Source organism: Manihot esculenta, chromosome 8 (assembly GCF_001659605.2).
Source record: "Manihot esculenta cultivar AM560-2 chromosome 8, M.esculenta_v8, whole genome shotgun sequence".
Lineage (NCBI taxonomy): Eukaryota > Viridiplantae > Streptophyta > Magnoliopsida > Malpighiales > Euphorbiaceae > Manihot > Manihot esculenta.
The window spans coordinates 6,807,739-6,824,668 of record NC_035168.2 but is presented as its reverse complement, the minus strand read 5'-3'; positions in this window follow the sequence as shown (position 1 = coordinate 6,824,668).

Here is a 16,930-nt window from a genome sequence, read left to right as displayed (position 1 = left end):
TGATTTGTTTTAAATCCCATCCGCAGCCATAGTTACTATGTAGCTATAATGATCAGTGAAATTTAAGTAATGAATTTGAATTAACTAAGTGTGTTTCGAATATAGGATAATATTTAAATATTTAAATTTTAAATATTAAATAAAAAAATCTATATAGCTATAACTACTATATAATTATATATAAAAACTAGAATACTATATATATATATAGTTGCGGAATTTATAAATTAATTTGAAGTATTTATTAAGTTGATATATTAAAAAGATTTTAAACTAATTTGCAAGTTTTTTTTTTTTTTTGAAACAACTAATTTGCAAGTTAATTATGAGGCATTATTAGATTTCAATATTATATTTCAGGAAATTAATTTATAATAATTTATTTTTCTAGTAAAAATTTTAATTGATTGGACGTTAAAGAATATTTTAATTGACCGAGCTGTCAAATTTGAAAATCATTTCAAATTTATAGCTTCAACAAAAAAAAAATTCAAATTTATATAAATTAAAAAATACGTAACTAGAATCAAGTGAATTTGAATCTAATCAATGAGTCAAAAATCAAAATTTGCAACATCTAAATGGGAGAAACACCAATGAATACAATTTGATATTTTAATAGTGTTATCGTCGGTCTTTATACTAGGTGTAAATAATATTACTTTTTGTATTTTGCGTCTTTTCAGGTTGATTGAAGATCTTTTTTTTTTTTTTTTTTATACTTATATAGTTTCTCTATTACATATATTAGGGCAAGTTTAGTGAAGGGCTACTAATAAAATATACAAGTGGGATCTTTTTTTTTTGAAGTACTAATTGGGACTTGGATTCTTAGTTGTCGACGAACGGTTAAGAATTGGATTTTATTGATAATGTGAATTGATCCAAAAAATTAGGTTATTATGGAGTGACAAAAATAGGTTTACAAACCTAAAAGTGACTGAGAGCATCAAACTCTAGTTTAGTTTTATAGATAGAGCTGTAATCAAATTGAGTAAAACTGAGTTTTGATAAGTTCAGATTTGATTAGAAAATAAATTTAAAATTTCGAGTTCGAGCTCAGCTCGATTCGAGTTTCATTTATAAGCTCGACTCGAGTTTCATTTATAAAATAAATATTAAATTTGAACTCGGTTCGAACTCGATTCGAACTCGATTCGTAATAAATTCATTTATCACATTAACGAATCAACTCAAACTCCACTAAAAAAACTCGAATTTGATCTTATTTAAATTCAAATTTGAACTCGATTATATTATAAACAAATTCAATGTAATTCAAATTCATTTAAATTATAAATAAATTTAAATTGAAAATAAAATTTAAATTATAAGGTCATTAAAAGACTTTTAAATTAATTTTTTTATTTAATTGAAATCTCTCAAATTCAAAACTAATGAAAAATAATATAGAAGGGTTGTTTTTTATTTAGAAACCACAATTCTCCATATTCCTTTAACTTTCGACGTGGGATTAGTATTGGCGAATGAGCATATTCGTGAGGCTACTCGCGAGTTTGTTTGTGAGCTTGCTCATGAATTGAAAAACGAGTCGAGCTCACAAGTTTAAACGAGCTGAATACGGCTAACTTTAAGTTCGGGTCGTTTATTAAACGAAACTAAAAAGTGAGCTCGAGCCGAGACCGAATGACTTTTTATCGAGTCAAATCTCGAATAATTCATGAATAGTTTGATTCCTTTACACTCCTATTTATGGAGTAGAGTAGAGTAGCTAGGTTTGAGGTAGTTTGATTATAGGCCCAATGTCCTAAACTTTGAGGCTTGGAGTTACATTACACTTTCAAGACCCTTCATTGAGTATTTTAGAGCATTCTTAGGCTTCAAAAACTAAAGAAAGATGGTAGTTTGAGTGCAAGGCCCATTAAAATATCTTAGGGAGGCCCATTTGCCAAAGGGAGACATAGAGATTGTTTCATAATTTTCAAAAACTTAAGATACTTGATTTGAATGTTTAAAAGTGTAAAATAGGGAAAAATCTCATAGATTCAAGAGGATGACCTAGGGTACCTGCAAAATTGAGAGTATCCAAATTCAAACCCGATTATATGTAAAATTTTTGAACCCGTCCCAAATCCGTTTAGTATTTTAATTTTACTAAACGTTCCAAATCCGTTTAACAATACCCGCACAATACCCGAATCCGATTTTTTTACTTCAATTCAATGACAAAAAATTTAATTGCAAACCTGAAGAGAGTTCCAGTCAAAGAAGATGTCGTCGACACCGATTGGGAAGAGGCAAGGGTTGTCAGGCAGTCGTCAGTGAAGTGGGGGAGAGAAGCGTCACTTGGAGAAAGAGTAGATGTACCAACTGGGGAGAGAGAAGGAGATGTCGTCGATGCCGACCGGGGAGAGGAAAGAGTTGTCTCCACACTGGAGAGAGAAGGAGATATCGCTGACGGGGAAGAGAGAAGATTTATCGTGACGGAAATATCGCCGGTACTGACTGGGCTGCCGGCACTCATCAATGAAGTTGGGGAGAGAGGCGTTGACTGGGAAGTGGGAGATGTCGCCGACTGGAGAGAGAGAAGGAGATGCCGACCGGAGAGAGAGAAGGAGATGCCGACCGGAGAGAGAGAGAAGGAGATATCACTGACTCTCTGCTAGCAGTCGTCAATGAAGTGGAGGAGAGAGCGAGAGAGGGGCATCGATTGGAAATTATGAAAAGGGAAGTGGGGGAGAGAAGCGCAAACGGAGAGAGAAGCATAACTCAAGTAAAATGAAAAAAGAAATTACGTCCGCCTTCCATCCCTAAGGATGACTAGTTAAATACAGATATTAGAGGGAGAAATTGAGTTTTCTTTTTAGCCACAACAACTATAAATCCCATATTTAAACGCTTATGATTTTCCGCTAGCCTCATTCATTCATTCTTTTAAAAAATTCCTAAAAATCTCTCAACTTTCCTCTTCGGCAATCATAAAGACCTTAAGAAGCCATCATATTTACCTAATACATGACTACTGATTGATACATTTAAAGGTTGAGAATTGTGTAACAAAGATAATATAAAGGATTCATAACATAAAGAATTTTAAATCTTTTTGAATTTTATCCTATTTATAATTGTCAAATAGCACTCACAGGTCTAGTTTGGTGACAAGTGTATATGAATAAATCTGAAAAATTTCAAATTTTACTCCTCAATCCTCATTTTAAAAAATAAAAATAATTATCAAATAAAAATTATTATATTTTAATAATTCTAGTAATTATCTATTTTAATTAAAATGATTTATCTATCAAATAATTTTATATATATTGGATATATATAATTCAATATATAAAATAATATAATATATTTATACAAAATGAAATTCATTTATTAATATTTAAAATCTATATAAACAGATTCTAATAAAAAAAATTAGCTATTAGGTCAATCTGATAAAGTCTTAGGACAGCTCACAATTAATGATTTTCATTGACAATATCATTGACAAATATTTATATAAAAATTAAAATAAATTTTATCTTTTATATTTAAAATATTTATTCAATCCTTTAAAAAGGCTCTCTTTTATTTGTCTTAGATTATACTTTATTTTTAAAAAAAAATAAATAATATTAAATTTTTTGTATGTTAAATATAAAAACTAATTAATTTTAAAAATAATTTAATAAATTGAACTATTTAATTTTAATTAATTATGTTGTTTCATATATATAATTTATTTATTTTTACTATTGAATTGTAAAAAGCAATTTGCTTTGGTAACTTAAAGTACTCTCTCAAGCTTATACATGTGTGATGAGTTGAGTTCCATTCTTATTTATATTCATCTGCTAATATTTTAATTTCATTATTTGGTTGAATTGAACTACTACATGATCTTTACACTCATTATAAATTTAATATTAATTTAAAATTATTTAAATATGTCCAATAATTATTATTACATAATCATTTAAACTCATCAATAAATAAGTTTCAACAATACAAGAACATTTTAGCACAAAAATAACGATGGATCTAAAATAAAAAATATGGTTTTATATTTAAAAATGGTTTAAGAATTTTTTATAATATTTATTAATTTAATATTAAAAAGATTAGATATTTTACTTTTTTTCACATATTTAGATAACATTAAACTTAGTAACATATAATTTAAATTAAGATAGTTTTTAATATTAAAACAACTTATAACATAAAATTATTTTATTATTAAATAATTATTTAAATATGTAGAAATATAATAATTGTTATTATCTCACAATAGAAATTACAATCTATTTATACATGAGAAACAGTATCTAAACAGGAAGGACAGTATCTAAACAGGAAGGAAAATCAAGCCTATGATTATACAATCCCTAAGATTAAACAACTGACTCATCTATCAATATTTACTTTCTATATTAACATATTTACTTTCTATAACTTATAACACTCTCCCTCAAGTTGGATCATAAATTTTAATCATGCCCAACTTGTTACATATATAATCAACTCGAGTCCCATTCAGAGTTTTAGTGAAAATATCTCCTAATTGTTCTCCAGTTCGGATATATCCTGTTGATATTATCTTTTGTTGGACCTTTTCACGAATAAAATGACAATCAATCTCGATATGTTTAGTCCTCTCGTGAAATACTGAGTTGGAGGCAATGTGGATAGCTGCTTGATTATCACACCACAACTTAGCAGGTACTGAATTTGTGAACCCAACTTCTTCCAACAGTTGAAGTACCCACAAGATTTCACAAACGGCTTGTGCCATGGCTGGATATTCAGATTCAGCACTAGAACGGGAGACCACATTTTGCTTCTTACTTTTTCATGAGACCAAGTTACCTCCCACAAAAACACAATACCCAGTAGTTGACCTCCTATCAACTTTTGAGCCTGCCCAATCAGCATCAGAAAATCATTCAATATTTGAGTGTCCATGGTCATCATAGAATAGGCCTCGCCCTGGGTCCCTTTAAAGTAACAAAGAATCTGTCCCAGAGCATCCCACTGGGCAACAGTAGGAGAAGACATAAACTGACTTACCACACTCACTGAATATGCAATATCAGGACGAATCACCGTCAAATAATTCAGCTTGCCAACTAATCTTCTATACCTTCCAGGATCTACAAATGGCTCACTGTCTTCTGTGGTAAGTTGAAGGTTAGGGGTCATTGGGGCACTACAAGGCTTAGCACCCAATTTTCCTGTTTCTGCCAACAAATCAAGAACATATTTTCTTTGAGATAAGAAGATGCCTTTCTTACACCGCATAACTTTAATTCCCAAGAAATATTTCAAGGAACCCAAATCCTTTGTATGAAACTGTGTTTTAAGAAATTCTTTTAGGGATGTGATGCCAGCAATGTCACTTCCTATAATAATGATATCATCCATATATACTACAAGCAGAATTACTCCATTATCAGAATTTTTATAAAACACTGAGTGATCACACTTACTCATCTTCATTCCAAACTGTTGGACCACCTCACTAAACCTGCCAAACCATGCCCGAGGACTCTGTTTCAAGCCATAAAGGGATTTTCGAAGTTTACAAACCTTACCTGACTCCCCCTGAGCAACAAAACCAGGTGATTGCTCAATATAAACCTTCTCCTGAAGATCACCATGAAGAAAAGCATTTTTAATATCCAATTAATGCAAAGGCCAATCATGAGTAGCCGCCAAGGAAATAAACAATCGGACAGATGCAAGCTTAGCAACTGGGGAGAATGTATCAGAATAGTCAACTCCATAAGTTTGTGCATAACCTTTGGCCACTAAACGGGCCTTAAGACGAGCAATAGATCCATCAGGATTTACTTTCACTACAAACACCCATTTGCACCCAATAGCTCGCTTTCCTGGGGGCAAGGACATCAACTCTCAAGTACCATTAGTGTCAAGGGCCATCATTTCCTCTTCCATTGCAACACGCCAACCAGGATGGGACAAAGCCTCAATAACAGTTTTGGGAATTGAAATAGAATCTAAAGCAGTGACAAAACAACGAGAAGAGGAGGATAATTGATTATAAGAGACACAAAATGAAATAGGATAAGTGCAAGTACGTTTACCTTTGCGAAGAGCAATGAGCAAATCCAAATCAAACAGTGAAGGATCAGTGGGAGCAGGATCGGTCGACGAAGAAGCGAGTAGCGGAACGGAGTCAGAGTCCTCCAAGCGTCTGGAATACACATGAAAGATAGGAGGGCGACCTGGCACATGAGCGAAAGGTGTAGGAGTAGTCTAAGGAGACAGAGAGCGAACAATGTATAACAAGAGGTCATCTTCCTCCTCCTGGATGTTATAAACAGATGATGGAGGAAAAAACGGAGTGGACTCAAAGAATGTTACATCTGCAGACACAAGATACCGATTCAGATCAGGAGAAAAACAACGATACCCTTTCTGACGTTGAGAATAGCCAAGGAAGACACATTTGAGTGATTTGGGATCCAATTTAGTAACCTGTGGACGAACATCACGAATAAAATAAGTACAACTAAAGATACGTGGCTCAATAGGAAACAAAGATTTAGTGGGAAACAAAATGTTATAAGGGATATCACCATGAAGGATGGAGGAAGGCATGCGATTGATAAAAAAACAAGCAGTGGATACAGCATCAGCCTAAAAACATTTAGGTACCTTCATTTGGAATAAGAGGGCTCTGGCTACTTCAAGAAGATGTCGATTTTTTCTTTCAGCAACTCCATTTTGTGAAGGAGTGGCGATACAAGAGAACTGATGAAGAATCCCTTTTTATAACAAATAAGATTGAAATTCCCTAGAGAGATACTCTTTAGCATTATCACTTTGCAATATACGGATGGAAGTATTGAATTGGGTTTGGATTTCAGCATAAAATGCACAAAAAATAGAAAATAATTCTGAACGACTCTTCATTAAAAATAACCAAGTAGTACGAGAGAAATCATCAACAAAAGTAACAAAATACTTAAAGCCAGACTTAGACACAACAGGACAAGGACCCCAAACATCTAAATGGACTAACTCAAAGGGGGATGAAGCCCGTTTATTGACTCGAGATAATGTAGGTATACGAAAATGTTTGGCAAATTGACAAGATTCACAATCTAGAATAGACAAAGAATGAAACTGTGGGTATAACTTCTTCAAAGCCGAGAGAGAAGGATGCCCCAAACGACAATGAACATCAAAAGGTGTTAAACTCGTGGAGCATACCAGAGATCGAGGAGATCAAGATAGTTGCTGATCCAAGACGTAAAGGCCCTCTGACTCACTCCCTATACCAATAATCTGCTTCGTTGAAAGATCCTGAAAAACACAGTGATCAGGAAAGAATGAGACACAACAATTCAATGCACGAGTGAGTTTACTCACGGAAAGCAAATTAAATGTGAACTTAGGGAGACATAACATAGAGGATATAGAAAGAGAAGGAGTTAAGTTGACATGACCAGAACCCATGACAGAAGATTTAGTGCCATCAGCAAAAGTAACATAAGAAGGCGATGTATGAGACTCAAGGTTGAACAAAAGGGTAGAATTACCTGACATATGATCGGTAGCACCAGAATCAATAACCCATTTGGAGGATGAAGACACAAGACATGCAGTAGAGTTACCTGACTCGGCAATTGCAGTGATACAGGAGGAATTAGAGGATTTTAGAGATGTCTGGTATTGGATGAATTGTGCATACTCATCTGCAGATATCAAAATTCCCTGATCGGAAGATCCATTCAATTTGTGTTCCGTGGTTTTAGTCATAATAGGAATCACATCAGTTACGGTGGTGGTTTTAACTTCAGCCATAAGGACAACCAACCCAAAACGATAGCAACAAAAGAAACACAGAATCAGAAAACAGTACCCGGCGTGAACAGTACCACGTGAACAGTACCTGTATATGAATAGTACCTAAAACACCTCCACCCAACACCCGAACGGCAAACAAACTTTAGATCTGACAAGGGGACGGTGTGGCGACTCTAACGACGGTGAGATCCAAATGTTACCCTTTATGGGTAACCCAAATGAACAGAACCCTAAGTCTCCAAAAAAAATTTTAAAACTTGACGAGAGAGAGAAAAAATTAAATCTCTACGAGAAAGGCTCTGATACCATGTAGAAATATAATAATTGTTATTATCTCACAATAGAGATTACAATCTATTTATACATGAGAGACAATATCTAAACAGGAAGGAAAATCAAGCCTATGATTATACAATCCCTAAGATTAAGCAACTAACCCATCTATCAACTTCCTATATTAACATATTTACTTGCTATAACTTATAACAAAATACATCAATCATTTGATTGAAATGAGTTGTTATCTAACTCGTATATAATCTATAGGGCTGATACTCGAATTCTTCAAAATATATTAAAATTTTTGGACAAAAATAAGAGAGAGATCAGACGATGTATAAATGGCCTGGCAGATGATCAGACCTGTAACAAGGTGTGACGACCAGTTAATGGGGTGTTTTGCTGAAGGGTCAATATACCAGAAGGAAGGGCCAACCGGCCAGAAGGAATGGCTGACTTGCCTGATGAAAGCATGGATAAGCAAAGTAGGCTTAATGAGAGAAGGACTGGAGTGCCTGAGATGCTCGCAGGGTTAGTGGAGCTCGGATACTAGCCAAGGTGGGCTAGGTGTTCAGGAGAGCTCGGAAGCCCAGAAGGCTGAAGGGCAAGAGTAGCCTGGAAACCTAAAGACTTGCATAGGACGAGAATGCCCAGAAACTCAGAATGCATGGATTCTTTAAAGTGGTTGGAATGTCTGAGAGGATTAAAAGGAGCAACGACATTTTTTTATTTTCTCGCCTTCATTTATAAGATCTGAGGAGTTTTTTAGTCTTTTCATGGGGAGGTCAAGATCGTTGAATCTGCTATTTAAGGAGCAGATCTCCTTTATTTTGAAGTGTAAAAAGGTGTAAAAAAGTGCACAAAGTGTAAAGAGTGCCAAGATTATTTTTCTCTACCATTGTTGATCTGTAGTTGAGCATGTACTCGTGTGTGGTTGTTCTGTTTCTGTAACTTATCATGAATAAAAAGGATTCCTTCTTCCAAGATATAGGACGATCCTCAAAGATCGATTCAAACTTGTAAATTCTCTGTGTTCTTCTTCTTCTTCTTTGTTTTTCTTCTTTCTTTTCTTTCTTTTCTTGTTTTCTGTTACATCGCTCACCGAAGATCGGAGTTACGGTATCAGAGTAATAACAAGTGGTATCAGAGCACGGTTTGTAATCAGGGAGATTCATTGCTGGTCAGTTTTTCTTAAAGTCTAGTCGAGAAAAGACTTGTGTCAATGATGCAGAAACTTGATGTTAAGAAGTTTGATGGGAAAGGAGAATTCATGCTTTGAAAAGAAAAGATTGAGATAAGTTTCGAGATCATGGGGCTACAAGATACTCTCAATGATGATCCACAAATATGGAATCTTGAGAAAGAAAATGAATCAAATAAACTAAGAACTCCAGTCCAAAAAAGAATTCTTTCTTTAACCCCTGAAACCACAGGATCTTTTGGGGCTGCTTCAATCATCACCTCGAATTAAGAAGCAAGATCCAAAGGGAAAGAGATTGAAGAGCCAGTCAAATAGTCAGAAGAGAAAGGAGTAGAAAGGCTAAGAACTTAATGGTTCTGTGTCTCTCGGATCAAATTCTCAGAAAAGTGATCCATAAGAAGACTGCTTTTAGGATCTGAAGACTTTTGGAGAAACTCTACCTGAAACAATCTTTACCTAACAGAATGTACCTGATGCAGAAGGTCTCAGGCTTCAAGATGGATGAGGGCAAGACTATTCAGGAGAACTTGGACGTTTTTTAAAAGATGCTATCTGACTTGCAGAATCTGCTGGTTAAGGTAGAGGAGGAATTGCAAGCAGTGTATTTGTTGAATTCTTTACCTCCCCCTTATAAACAGCTGAGGGGGGTTCTGAAGTATTCAAGAACCAGTATCATGGCTGAAGAGGTGAAGATTGTGGCAAGATCCAAAGAAGTAGAACTCAATGATCAGAAGGGTACAAGAATTTAGGGTGAAGGACTAGTAATAAGAGGATGATCTTAGTATAGAGACAATAAGAGTAGGGGCAAGAGCAAATCAAGGGCAAGATCGAAGTCTAAGAGCAAAGCTGAATGGTAGTATTGTGGCAACAAGGACTGCTACTCGAGGAAAAACAATCAGAAGGGTTCTCAGAATGAGAAAGGTAAAGCAGCAATAGCAAACAATAATATGCAAGATTTTGAAGTTTTGACTGTAGAAACTTCAGAGGTATTGTCCACTACTGAGTCAAACATTAAAGAATAGTGGATATTGGATTCAGGCTGCACATTCCACATGACCCTGAGGAAAGAATGGTTTGCTACATTTGAAGAAAAAGATAGAGACAGAGTCAAGATAGAAAATAACACAACCTGTGACGTCAAAGGAGTCAAAACAGTATGGATCATGATGCATGATGGCATGACTGTGATTTAACTCAAGTGAGGTATATTCCTGAACTCAAAAGAAATCTTATTTCTTTTGGTGCACTTGAATTACAGGATTACTGGTACAAGGCTCAGAAGGGCACAATGAAGATTGTCAAAGGCTACAGAGTTATCATGAAAGGAGAGCTGATAGAAGGTTTGTACGTTTTATAAGGTAAAATGGTTTATGGTGAAGCAAATTCATTTGAGGCTACTCAGGATCAAACCTATCTTTAGCACAGCAGGCTTGGACACATGAGTCAAAAGGGAATGGAGACTTTGATAAAAAAAGGGTCTGCTTCAAGGTACCAATCTATTATCTCTAAGTTTCTGTGAAAATTGTGTCTTTGGTAAATCTCACAGGTTGTCCTTTGAGACCGAAAATCATACAACAAAGAGAATTCTTGACTACATTAACTCAGACCTATAGGGATTACCAAATATTCCTTTCTTTCTGTCAAAGTGTCAGTATTTCATTCTCTTTCATTGATGATTACTCGAGAAAGGTTTGGATTCTTTTTCTAAAATCAAAGGATGAAGCTTTTGAGAAGTTTATGGAATGGAGATGCTTAATAGAGAATTAGACAGGAAAGAAGATCAAGACGTTGAGGCCAAACAATGGTCTTGAATTCTATAATCAAAATTTTGATTCATTTTGTAGGAAGCAGGAAATCTAGAGGCATAGAACATGTGCTTACACACTGATATATGAGACAGGAAATCCAGGTGCCTTTGACTACGCCCTGGTATGAGATACTGGGACTATTTGGTGACAGGTTTACCCTTGATGTGGATTGTCTATGTTATGATGCATGCCATAAGGTCATGTTTTAATGATATATTTTACTGTTCTACTCACTGGGCTATAGAGCTCATCCCACTCCCTTAACCCCAGTCTTGCAGGTTCAGTGTACAGTGTACAGGGGAAGTCCAGCAGAGTTCAGGAAAAGAGAAAAGTTGTGTAATAGTTAGTGGACATGTAATATTAAAGAGATGTACTAGTAATGTATACAGTTACAGTTGTGCTTGACTTAGCTATGTTTGTGTTTGTAAATCTTTGTATACATGGTTTGTTTATATAACTGTTGTACAGAGTATGTGAAAAACCAGGCTTAACAGGTATGAGTTAACCCATCTAGAGCAAGCTCTAGTCAGGGGTACAGAGTACAGAGTACAGAGATAGTGCATGCACAGGTTAAGCCTTGGTTCAGAAAAGAGTTTTTATTTCCACAGAAAATGTATGATCATGTATGAGATTTACAGGTACACAGAGAGTATAGCAGGCTTGCTACGGGTTCTGGCGGCCTTAAGTCGACCTGAATCCTAGCGCCGGTGACGGTCCGTTTTGGGGTCGTTACACACATGACAGCAGAATGGTGTTGCAAAAAGAATGAATAGGATGATAATGAAAAAGGTCAGAAGCTTGCTCAGTAAGTCAGATCTGTCATAAAATTTCTAGGCTGAATCTGCATCTATGTGTGTGTACTTGATCAATAGGTCTCCATCTATTGCTATAGAGTTAAATGTTCCAGAACATATGTGGTCAGGGACTGAGCTTTCCTATTCACACTTGAGGAGGTTTGGTTGTGTGGCTTACATACATACAGATCAGGGTAAACTGTTGCCAAGAGCAAGAAAGGGGATATTCATTTGATATCCTCAAGAAGTCAAGGGTTATAGGATATGGTTCTTAGAAAAGAAAAAGTATGTCATTAGTAGAGATGTTATTCAATAAAGAATAAGTGTTCAAGAACGTGCAGGAAGAGAAAGAGGAAGAGGTTACAGGGTAAATCTTGGGAAAATAGACTATTACTCTTTAGGTTCCTATTGTGCAGATCAAGAATATTAAGTGGACTAAAGATCAAGGTGGAGTTCCTCAGAGAAAAATTAAGAGTTCATCTAAATCTAAAGAGGAGGACATCTCTTTAGACGATGAATCCAAGAATGCTGAAGATGCAGAATCGGGACAAGGGCTAGAGGAAGAGGTGGATTCCGAGTAAGAATATCTTAGTGATTATGTGGTTGCAAGGGATAGAAGTAAAAAACAGATCAAAACCCCTTCAAGATATAATTAATGAGACTAAGACTATGGCTTTTGCCTTCACGTCTGCAAAAGAAATCAAAATCGAAGAACCAAAGTCATATCAAGAAGCCAAGCGATCTAAAGACTGGAGAAAGTGGAAAGAAGCAATGGAGGAAGAAATAAAGTCACTGAAGCAGAATAACAATTGGATTCTTACCAAGAAACTTGAAAGGAAAAAGGTTATAGGGTGTAGATGGGTTTTGAAGAGAAAGCTGGATATTCCAGGTGTGGAACAACCCAGGTCCAAAGCAAGACTGGTTGCTACGGGTTTCTTGCAGGCAGGAGTAGATTATAATGAAATCTTTTTTTTTTGTGGTGAAACATGTTTCAATCCCGGTTCTGTTATCATTGGTGGTATATCAGAATCTGAAATTGGAACAAATGGATATAAAGACTATCTTCTTACGTGGAAATTTGGAAGAACAGATTTTCATGAAACAACCAGAGGGTTTTAAGGAAAAAAGGAAAGAAGTTTGGGTCTGTCAGCTTCGGAGGTCTCTTTATGGTCTAAAACAGTTGCCTAGGCAATGGAACCAGAGATTTGACTCTTTTATGCAGGATAATGTATTTCAGAGAAGTAATTTTGATTCTTGTGTCTGTTTTAGAAAGTTTGAAGATTAGTCTCTAATAAAATCTAGTGATATATGTAGATGACATGTTAATAGCAGCAAAGGATTAATCAGAGGTCAAGAGATTGAATAAAATGCTTGGAGTGGAATTTAATATGAAGGATTTGGGGTCTGCAAAGAAAATCCTGCGAATAAACATTCGGAGAGATAGAATTGGAAATCGGTTAACTCTATCCCAAGAGGATTACGTGCAAAAAGTTTTAACAACATTTGGAATGGATCAAGCAAAGGCTGTGAATACTCCATTGGTGGCTCATTTCAAGTTAAGTTCGAGTAAGGATTCAGAGGAGTTTGATAAGTCATTCAAAGAAATGGTCCCATACTCAAGTATTATTAGTAGCATCATATATGCTATGGTCGGAATAAGGTTGTATTTGGCTTATCCAGTCGGAGTTATCAGTAGATTCATGAGCAAACCAAAAAGAGATCACTGGAATATTGTGAAATGGGTACTCAAGTATATCAGAGGTACACAAACTGAAACTCAATTATGTACGAGAATTAGGTTTGAAGGTCAGAGGTTTTTATAATTCTGATTATGCAGCTGATTTAGACAAAAGGAGGTCGGTATCAGGGTGTGTATTCACTGTTGGAGGAAATGTTGTAAGCTGGAAATCAGGTCTGTAGTATATCGTAGCTTTTTCGAACACAGAGGCCGAGTATATGGCGTTAACAGAAGCCATTTAAGAGGAAATCTAGTTAAAAGATCTGATGGAGGAGCTCAGATTTAAACAAGAGACAATGGAGGTGTTTTGCGATTCTCAGAGTGTCATTGGTTTGTTAAAGAATAACGTGTATCATGAAAGAACCAAACACATAGATATCATATTGCACTTCGTCATAGATTTGATATCTAAAGGCATTGTCAAGGTTTTGAAAATCCATACAGAAGAAAATCCTGTTGATGCCCTCACCAAGACTTTATCAGTCAACAAGTTCAAAAGAACGCTGAGCTTGTTGAGTCTAACCGAAGAATAAAGAGGATTAAGTCAAAGAAGAAATGAGGATTTACATGAGTTGAAGAAGTTCAAGCAAAGTGAAGAATTATAAGACTGATGCTCGAATTCTTCAAAAGAGCTAAGAATTTCTGTATAAAAATAAGAGAGAAAGAGATATCAAACGACCTATAGATGGCTTGGAAGATGATCAAACCTGTAACGAGGTGTGACGATCTGTTAATAGGGTGTTTTACTGAAGGGCCAACCTGCTAGAAGGAAAGACCGACCTACTTGATGGAAGTATGGCTACACAAGAAATGCCTGATGAGAGAAGGGCTGGAGTGCCTGGGATGCTCGCAGGGCTAGTGGAGCCCGAATTCTCGTACAGGCAGGCCAGGTATCCAGGAGAGCTCGGAAGACTGGAGGGCGAAAGTAGCCTAAAAGCTGAAAGACTTGCACAGGACGAGAATATCCAAAAACTTAGAATGTATAGAGTCTTTAAAGTGGTTGGAATGTCTGAGAGGATTAAAAGGAACGACAACATTTATTATTTTTTAGTCTTTATTTAAAAGATTTGAGGGGTTTTTTCAGTATTTTCATGGAGAGATAAAGGTCGTTGAATCTGCTATTTAAGAAGCAGATGTCTATTTGTTTTGAAGTGTGAAAAGGCGTGAAAAAGTGTGCAATATAAAAAACATCAAGATTATCTTTTTTCTACAATTGTTAATCTGTAAGAGCTTATTCTCGTGTGTAATTGTTCTCTTTCTATAATTTATTGTGAATAAAATATTTTCTCTTTTGAAACGTAGAACCATCCTCAAAAATCAATTTAAATTCGTAAAATTCTTTGTATTCGTCTTCTTTGTTTTATTTTTTTCTTTATTTTTTTATTTTTTATTATATCACTCACTAAAAATCGAAATTATAATATTAAAGTAACAATATAGAGATTATAAAAATTATAATTGATAAATCTTATTATATTTTATAATTAGTTTTAAATTAAAAATATTAAATAATAATAAATTTAATTATTATTATTTAATTAATTAAAACAAAAATAATTTATAATAAATGAAAATATGAGTATTTTAAAAAATTTTATTATGTGCCTATTCTATATATAATATAAATTATATATAAACTAAAAAAATAATTAAAAACTATATAAATTTATTATATATAATAATTAAATTAATATTTCATTAAATAATTTTTATTTTATTTCTAAATATATTATATTATAAAGTTTTTCAATTTTTTTAGTATATTAAAGATATGTAACTCTTTATTAATACTATTATAAATTTTTAATACTTTTTATAAAATCCACTTAATTAAAAGGAATTTTTTTTTCATGGAATAGTTATAATTTTAATCGATTAGAGCCACATTTATTTTGAAAAATTTTAAATTATAATAAAAATTAATGATAAGAATTTAAAAAGAAATAAATAAAGAATTTGAAATTTATATAAAGTCTACAATTAATTTAATTAATAGAATTTAAATTAAATTAATTTAAATTTTTAAAAATTTTTGAATTATCTATTAAAACAATTCTACTATAAAAATATTTAAGTACTATGATAAAATAATTGTGTTCAATATTTTATATATATATTTTTGAACTGGAAATATTTTATATTTTTAATATTTAAATAATATTAAAATTAATTTAAAATTAAGATAATTTTCAAAATTAAGATAATATCTTTCGGATATAAACTCTATGATTAATTTAATTAATAAGATTTAGATTAAATTAGTTTAAATCTTTGAAAAAAAATTTAAGTTATCTATCAAATAAAATTATTTTTTTTATTAAATATAATCCATATAGAATAATTAAAATTATCTATTAAAATAATTTTATCAATAAAACTATAAGGATCTCAATATTTAAGGAATATGATATAATAAGTATGTTTAATTTTTATTTTTTAAAGATTTAAATTCATTAATAATTAAAATAATTCCATCAATAAAACTATAAGGATATTTAAGTGAATTGGGTTCTCTTCCCATTTATACATTTATAATTAGTATAAATTATTATACATCTTTTAATTCTTTTTACAAAATCCACTTAATTAAAAGGAAAAAAGATTTTTTATTTTTCTATTAAACTGTTATAATTTTAATTGGTTATAAACACTTTTTTTTTAAATTTTAAAATATAATAAAAATTAATTATAAGAATATAAACATAAATAGAATTTAAATTATATTAGTTTGAATTTTTAAAAAATTTTAAATTATCTATCTAATAAAATTATTATTTTTTATTAAATTTAATCCATATAGAATAACTAAAATTATTTATTAAAATAATTTTATTAGTAAAACTACAATAATATTTAAGGAACATAATATAATAATTATGTTAAATATTTTATTTTATTTTTTAATATTTAGATAATATTAAAATTAATTTAAAATTAGGATATTTTTTTTTAAAATGAAAATTGAATATTGAAGGATTAAAATCTAGACCTCTCAGATTTATTCAAATGCATTTACAACCAGACTAAGCGTGTGGGTGTAAAATTAAGATAGTTTTTAAAATTAAATTAACATCTTTTGAATATAAAATTTATAATTAATTTAATTAATAAAATTTAAATTAAATTAGTTTAATTTTTTTAAAAAAATTGAATTACCTATCTAATAAAATTATTATTTTTAATTAAATTTAATCCATATAAAATAACTAAAATTATCTATTAAAATAATATTATCAATGAAACTACAAGAATCTCAATATTTAAGTAATATGATATAATAATTATGTTAAGTAATATGATATAATAATTATGTTAAGTATTTTTT